Source organism: Onychostoma macrolepis, chromosome 09 (assembly GCF_012432095.1).
Source record: "Onychostoma macrolepis isolate SWU-2019 chromosome 09, ASM1243209v1, whole genome shotgun sequence".
Classification (NCBI taxonomy): Eukaryota; Metazoa; Chordata; class Actinopteri; order Cypriniformes; family Cyprinidae; genus Onychostoma; species Onychostoma macrolepis.
The window spans coordinates 15420778-15429050 of NC_081163.1; the positions used below are offsets into that span (position 1 = coordinate 15420778).

General features: G+C 38.0%; 1 long non-coding RNA gene across 1 annotated transcript; it reads left to right on the top strand.

Annotated features, from left to right (window-relative positions):
* The first annotated feature begins 3778 nt into the window (after positions 1-3778).
* Positions 3779-7988, top strand: LOC131547400 (uncharacterized). Its single transcript, XR_009272923.1, has 3 exons — positions 3779-4393; positions 6559-6698; positions 6795-7988. It is a non-coding gene; the product is annotated as an uncharacterized LOC131547400 (long non-coding RNA).
* Positions 7989-8273: the final 285 nt, after the last annotated feature.

Consider the following 8273-nt stretch of genomic DNA (forward strand, 5'->3'; position numbering starts at 1 on the left):
TTTCTCTCTGAGCACTCTCTTTCTAAGAAGTGTGGACCACTTCATTACTGGGACAGAGCCTTCCTCCCTCTCTATTTCGCTCAGTCTGCTGTACTCCGATAGGCCCAGATCTTCTTCCCATATTTCAACGTCTCAGTAAATCTAAGCAGCTTGGGTCTAGGGTGAGCACGCATTGAAGGTCTTCTGTAACCCTGGTCCTTGCCTGACATTTGGGCTTCAGTAAGGCACAATAACTCCCCAGACTGTTACTATGGTGTTCCAAAGGGTGTGTGTTACACTGCAGGTGTTTATATGTCATTTGTTTTAACCATGAAAATATGTCTGCTGGGCCACCATATATGGACGTTGTTAGTTTTGCATCATCATACACAGTAAAACTCTTCATCAAAAACGTATCATTCAGAGGTCTCGAGGATTAGCTGTTGTAATGATGATGTTGGCGCTGTACTCTGTGTGTTCTCTGGCAGTGTTTGTGGTAACTGTGCTGTACTGGGGGACATGCTCGCCCCTCATTCTTACTATAGGTCTCACTGGACCCCTAAAAAGCAAGACTACCCCTGTAACCTGATTCCCAACACACATGTTCAGCCAAAAGCCTGTAAAACACAAATATTAAGCACCTGATAATTTGATGGGAGGCAACAGAAAAGTGCAAAGTTGAACTGTACCTTTAGTATATGCCCTAATTTATATACTGAACCAATTTCATAAGGCCGTGAAGCTACTGTAAGAGGTTTATGGGTAGATGTTTTTCTTGTGGGAATTTGGCCTCAGTTGTATGTTCTTTGTCAGATTCTTTGACCGGGTAAAATAGTAAAAAAATAAAATAAAATAATTCAGAAAAAATAATTTGAATGTATTTTTACATTCAAAAATAAAAATAAAGGATAAACAATTAACCCACTAATGCATATTCAAATGCCATTACAAAATATTTAACTAACGGACATGTAAGTGGCAGGAGAAGTGTTATTATTAACTAAAACTGTTCAAATAATTTTTGTTAATTTAAATAAATGTGAAATAAAATCAAAATATTGGATGAAAAACTTAAACTTAAAAAAACAACTGAATTTGTTGTCAGTTTAAGTTAAAATGACTAAAACTGAAATTAAAAAATAAATTAAAGCTAAATTAAACAAGGGATAAAATGACAGAAACACATTTTCAACTAAAATTAAAATTAATATAAAAACAAAAGTTAATTCAATAGAGTAATAAACAATTTAATAGTATATAAATAAGTCTAACATAACACAGGAAATTGTTATAATTTTATGAATGACAGTAACCTACTGAGCTGTACACTGTAAGAAAAAAAACAAAACACAATGTCCTAGCAAAAACAAATTACCTTACAGATAGTTCCTTCAACCCTAAAACACAACACAATGCAATTCATAATTCAAAATACAGGTAAAACATTTTTATTCATTACATTTTATATAGCGCTTTACATTGTGAGGGGGTATCTCCTCATCCACCACCAGTGTGCAGCATCCACCTGGATGATGTGACGGCAGCCATATTGTGCCAGAACGCCCACCACACACCAGCTTACTGGTGGAGAGGAGACAGAGTGATGAAGCCAATCAGTAGATATGGGGATTGTTAGGAGGTCATGATGGTCAGAGGCCAATGGCCAAATTTGGCCAGGATGCTGAGGTCACACCTCTACTCTTTTCGAAAGACATCCTGGGATTTTTAATGACCACAGAGAGTCAGGACCTCGGTTTAACGTCTCACCCGAAAGATGGTGCTTTTTGACAGTATAGTGTCCCTGTCTCTATACTGGGGCGTTAGGACCCACACAGACTGCAGGGTGAGCATCCCCTGCTGGTCTCACTAACACCTCTTCCAACAGCAACCTAGTTTTCCCAGGAGGTCTCCCATCCAGGTACTGACCAGGCTCAACCCTGCTTAGCTTCAGTGGGCAACCAGTCTTGGGCTGCAGGGCTGCATCTGTGAGAAATGAATATGGAAAATCATATTAAGACAGACTTTTCTTAGAGTATAAGGTTTTGCATGCACACATACCACGTGGGCCTGGTAATGTGAAAACATTTGCAGATTTATACTAGCAATGCACCTTTTCCAGTCCTATGTTTACTGTCAGAGTGAGAGAATGTAAGCCAATAATGATTACTTTCAGAGTATTCAGCCAGATCGTGATTGTCACCATTGCTTTAGCCAGTAGATGGGCTCTCAGCAGGATTGAGAGATTTCTGTTCATGCTACATGTCACCAATGAAGCCTGTGTATTAATGCATGCGTGGGTATACAGGACATGTATATGGACCGGAAAGGAAAGGAGTAGAGGAGTCGAGAAACAGGAGGAGAACAGGAGCAAGGCTGAACCGGGTGAGGAGGTGAGGAGAGGGCCATAAATTCATCAGAAGCTTGAGCTGGGAGGGGTGTGGATGCAAAGGAAGAAAGACCTTTAGAAATTTGCTGACAAGATTAATATGCAGTTGATGGGAAGGTTTTCACGACAGGGTGCCAACAAATAAACACAATTCAGGGATGCCAGCTCTCCTGTGGTGTGGCTCCGCTGAATGAACACCATTCCCAGGATTCCATGGGGGTGATCCAGTGTCAGGTGGTCCCAGCCGCTCTCACTCTGCCTCCAGGGACAGAAAAGTTATTTCATTCTCTGACAAACCAGAATATTGAAGTATGATAAGGTTCACCAGGACAGCTGGAAACTAATCTCACATCCATGCCAACTAAAAAGAGAAACACCAAAGGAACTGAGTCCAGTCATACGATACTAGTGAGAAAAGATCTAGTCTAGATATCAAGATCATGTTATTATTGTATTTTCATCTCTTTCATTCTATTCTTAACTTAACGTGTCCCACTAAAACTTTATACCAATGATTGAACTTAGTAAACTTCTAATTGGGTCAATGACATGACACTATATATTCATATTTTTAAATATGTGACAAATGCAAGTTATACAAGACTTGAATACACATCTTCTATTATATACATGCTTGTACTTTCTGAAATACCATTTTGGCATTTTTGGGAGTGCATACAGTCAAAAAATCCTGTTATCATAATGAAAAGAAAGCCTCAATAAAAAGATGAATTTCTTGAAAAAAACTCTTTAGTTTGACATAATGACGTAATTATCACTATTACAAAAATGTTTCTCAGCTTATTAATATAGCCTATAAAAAACATTATCTGCCAAATCAAAGTCATGCATGTGGTCCAAAAATCTAAAAAAAATATCAGGTTTTTTAAAAACTTTTTCTACTTTTTACTTGATGCTTACACCACATGACATTTTTAGTCATTACATATAAGCTTTTCTTGAAAATTATATAAAGGTTTTCACATCCATATGAAACCATCATAAAACACAAAGGCTACATAAAAACACTTTTTAAATTTTTTTTATCATGTACACTAGGGATGGGAAGATTCCCTGATTCGCTCGGTGCATCGGCATAAAAGTTTAATGATACGAATCATTAAAAAGTGTGCATCAGCTACAAGTTGGTATTTATATCGCGCTGCATCGTTTCTAACATATTTGCATCGGTAAAACCCGATGTATTTATTTAGAATTACTAGTGGTTGCGCTATACTTTTATTATTCAGAATATGACCCAAAGGAAATACAGGGATTGATGCTGCCTTCACGTGCTATCGGAATTATCGTAAATACGAGTTTCCTAATCGGAAATTGGACGTGAACGGCCTCTCAAGTCATATTTACTACTGGGAAATTCGGAAATAATTTTGATACCCAAGTTTCCGAGTTGGGCATCTCCAGTTGGGTGGGTCATAAACTTTAAACATGGTGGAGGGAACAACCATTGCTGCTGTCAATGCTGTTCTCACAACAACTACATCCCTTTGTCTTGTCGCTAAAGTAGTGTATTTATAGGCTAGATATGAACGATCATGCGAAGCATATTGTATGTTTTATAAGCAGTGAAATAAGCATATATTTAACCGAAATTCCAGAATTGTCAGCCAACTGCATGTAGGCCTATAGCGCGGTGAATGTTTATGATTGTCAACCAATGGGATGCTGAATTTTATTCTTTCCGACATTAAAGCACTTGAATACGACAAGCTTGTAATCACGACTTCGTAAATGGGAAATAGGAAATTTCCGATAGCACGTGAAGGCAGCATAAAGTCCAAGATCTGGCTTGAAATAATTTAACAAATCAATCGGGGCTAAAGGGGTTCCATAAACGACCAATTAAGTTCACGCAATCTAACTAATTTGTGCACGCTTATTCTTAAGCAGCCCTTAATGTCGATAATGGATCAAATCGATCCACTACGACAAACAGCGAATGTATTTGTGCAGTTTAACACATCTGAGACGTTGTGTTTTCCTCAGTGCATAACTGACATGTCACAGGTATATTTTTCATCTGTAAATGTTAGAAAGTCATGCAAATATATCCATTTTGCTGTCGGGAGTGGGCGAGTGAACCAGCGCTGGCTCTCTTGCGTGCGCTCTATATGCATTTTGCTAAAATATTTGTTGTTGGACATTAAATGTGTCTTTTGTAGAATTTTAAACCTACATATAAGAGTATTTTTATGAAAGCAGTAACTGTAAATGGACTATTGTAATAAGTAAATCAAGTAGGCTAGTAGTAGTAGCTAGTAGTACAGTAGCTAACAGTTACTAATTAGCCTAAGCTCAAATGAGTTGTGTGTTTCTTATAGCAGTTAAAATATAGTCATTTTATTATTTATTTTCATTTTTAATTAAGTGATTTTAACTTTTAATTTAGTTATTTCAATTATTTAAAGAGCAATTTTAGATTGTAATGTTTTGCTATCTGTTTTGCAAACTTAGGCCTACAGCTGTCATAAAACGAGAGAGAAAGGCTGCATGTAACTGTCAAAAAAGTCTAATAATAGTATGTGAGATAATGGTAATTAGTGTTGTGTTCGATAGCCTATCGATACGACGATGTATCGTCAGAGAGATTTGACGATATCGATACAGCTGGCCCTGTATCGATACTGTGGCACGTGTGCAGCAGTGACCGCGCTTAATTTGAATACAAGAACACCGTTTAAAATTGAGTAGAAAAGTGCAAGGTTTCTAAAAAATAATGAATAGAGCATAATATATAGGCTACAACAAGGTTTTATCTGGCCACAGCTTGCAGTTTAGCGATCTCCACTTCAATACTCTATTATCAGAAAAGTGTCATTTATCAAGTGTTTATTTATGAGAGAGAGAGAGAGGCTGTGTAGTATGAATATCCACTGTTTTGCGCGTTTCTCTATTAACAGTGAAGCTGTGGCTTTAATCCCTTTAGAAACAATATGATGTTACTAGCTCCTTGTTGAGAAAGATAATGTAGCTCTTGAGCAATTAAGCTAGTTGATAAAATTGCGGGCCAGCTCTAAAAAGTTTGTTCCTGAATGTCTGTGTGCGGCCGCAACGTGATCTGTGTGAGTGACTGAGCCTGTGTGCATTATATACAGTGAAGACAGCGCATACATTTTTCTAATCTTCTAATTTTTATTTTTATTTTTTTTTAACGTAGAGAGTGTGCATCATTTGTGCAATGATAACCTACCAGCAATGTAAAGATGATTTTTTTAATAGCCTATATTAGAACGAGTACATTACAATATACATTTATTAGAACCAGCACATTATTATTTATGGGCATAAAAACAAGATGCAAACAATGCAAATTTTGTACCTGGTGGAGAGTGCCCAATGTAAACATGAAATTATCTATATTGTAATGTGGTACAGTTATGGAGGCCCTTCGTAATGCAGAGGTCAACTGCCTGCTCTGCCTATAGTTAGAAATATAATGGCCCTATAGTATGCAGTGTTTAATAAACAACTGTTTTATTAAATTCTGCTGAGGTGAAATTCAGTGCAGTCCTGTATCATGATACGTATCGTATCATGGCCTCTGTATCGTGATACGTATCGAATCGTGACTTTGCTGGTGATACACAGCCCTAGTGGTAATACCATTGCGTTCCTATTGGTCAGTGTTAGAGGAACTCAGCTTAGTCTGACAGTTAACCTGCTTTAGTTTCCCAGCATAAATTGCCACAGTGTCTAAACTTGATCTAGGCCCATGTTAAATTTGCTTTAGGGAACCAAATCCTTTGAAAATGAGTCAGACTAACTGAAATAAGCCTGGCTTATTTGGTAAATTGTTTATGAAACAGGCCTCGGCTCGAGGCATTAAAAGTGATCATATTTTCTCCATTGCATTGTATTGCATCGAATCGCATTGTGTTGAATCGAATCGAAATAGGATCGCACTGCATACTGCATCACATCGGTAGCTGCTTCATATGTATCTTTAATGTATCGTATCGTTGGCTATGCATCGAGATGCGTATCGTATCGGGTCATGAGATGCACATCCCTAATAGACACTCATATATGCCATTAACCCAATTAATTTTGCAAAATGTAAAACAGTAACAAACAACTATATCTCAAATTGCTGATAAATGTATTTCTAAGTGCAAAACCCTTTTACCTGGTATTAGCATGCAACGTACAGATTCCAGTGTCATGTTTATTAGCTGTTAGGCAAAGTCTCGCTGATGACTTGTCCAGATCAGAGATGCTAAGACTAAGATGCCATGGCCAGGATCACACTTGAGCCAATTTTACTGCCAGAAGCCTCCAGCATGCTGCTGTTCAGTCACGTTTTGGATCAGAGGTGAGCCATTTTTATGACCTAGTAGCCAGGACCAAGGCTTAACCAAGTCACTGTACTTGATCTCTAAATACGTTTTAAAACCTCCATCCATTTCAGGACAATGATGACTTCACATAATCACTGAACCCGCAGCTGATGACGATGGTTTGAAGCACTGGTTTCCTCAAACCACAAGGGGGCCTTTAATCATAGTCTACATGTTCTTTTGGATAGAGGCCTGAATCAGTTAAAACATGTCATGCCCTTTGAGGGACAGGAACAGCAGCAAGGCACCATGGTTAAAACATGTTCTAATGATGACTTGAATTCTAGAAGCCCAGCTGTACATCTTGTACCACGCTATTCAGATGTTTAGCCTCTCCGCCAGCTTGTTATTGAACCAGTGCGGTGTAGTCTTACTTCCAAGAGGAACGACATGGCGAAAATGTTAATGGTGCAACGCACAACAGTACGGTTTGTCCCAGAAACATGCCAGCTACATGGTGACTACCCACATTTGTTCAACTTCACTCATTTGCACATGCAAAGTCGCTCAAACACTCACTTAGCATGCAAGGCCCCCAATGCCTTTGCAAAGCACCTGATTTATGTGGCAGCTTGTATCGGGACAGAACCACAGGCCTCTAAAAGCTGGAGATGCTTTCTGAGGGAAGACGTGAGATAAAGGAGACTTGAGCGCTGAGGTGCCAACAGACGAGTGATGGACAGACATGCTAGGGTTTAGAAAGATTCAACAAGTGGAGAGCTCATCACTTTCTCCTACTGCCTCAGCTCACATCTCCAAGAGCACATCCAATCCCTCCATCTATATTTAACCCAAGGTCTTGAGGACTGTGAGAGCCTGGCCTGTCAGACCTGTCACCGTGCTTCACCAATACTTCTCATGAGCTGCTGGCTTCACATATTCTCACTCTTTCTAGACTTTACGATAACTATATCCCAGCACTATATTAAACTATGTGCCAGGAGAAATTTTTCAACAGGAAGACCTAAAGATTTTCAAGTACTATTTTTATTGTGGTTATTTATGGAAGCTGAAATCTGTCAGAAAGTAAAAGAATAAAAAGGTAATTATGAGATAAAGTCGTGAGATATATAGCAACACTGTTAGATAATGCGAGGTATAAAGATTGAGAGACATTCACCTTATTTTTAAACATGGATGTAAGCTATTTCCTGTGAATGTTCAAGACTTCAGATTCATTATCTATAATAAATACTTAATATAACAAAAAGATAACAGGAAAAAAACTTGCTTACAGTTTTGATTACAAAAATAAATGAAAATAATATATGATAACAAATAGTGTAAGATGGGGTGAGATCCACCACCCTATGGCTATGCTCTTCTTCATTTTGTCGTTTCTTCTGATTATCAACATTTGTAAACTAAATTGTCAAATTTTTAAATAAAATAGCTGATTTAGTATCTTATTTTGACGACACTTTGCCCCTGTTTTGCCCCATTCTTACCTTAAAAATAAAGTAGGCTTATGTGAAATGACAATTTGAAGGATACGCAAACAGGACTCCAGCAAAATAAATCCAGTTGACCTGAGTTGTCGAATTGTTGTG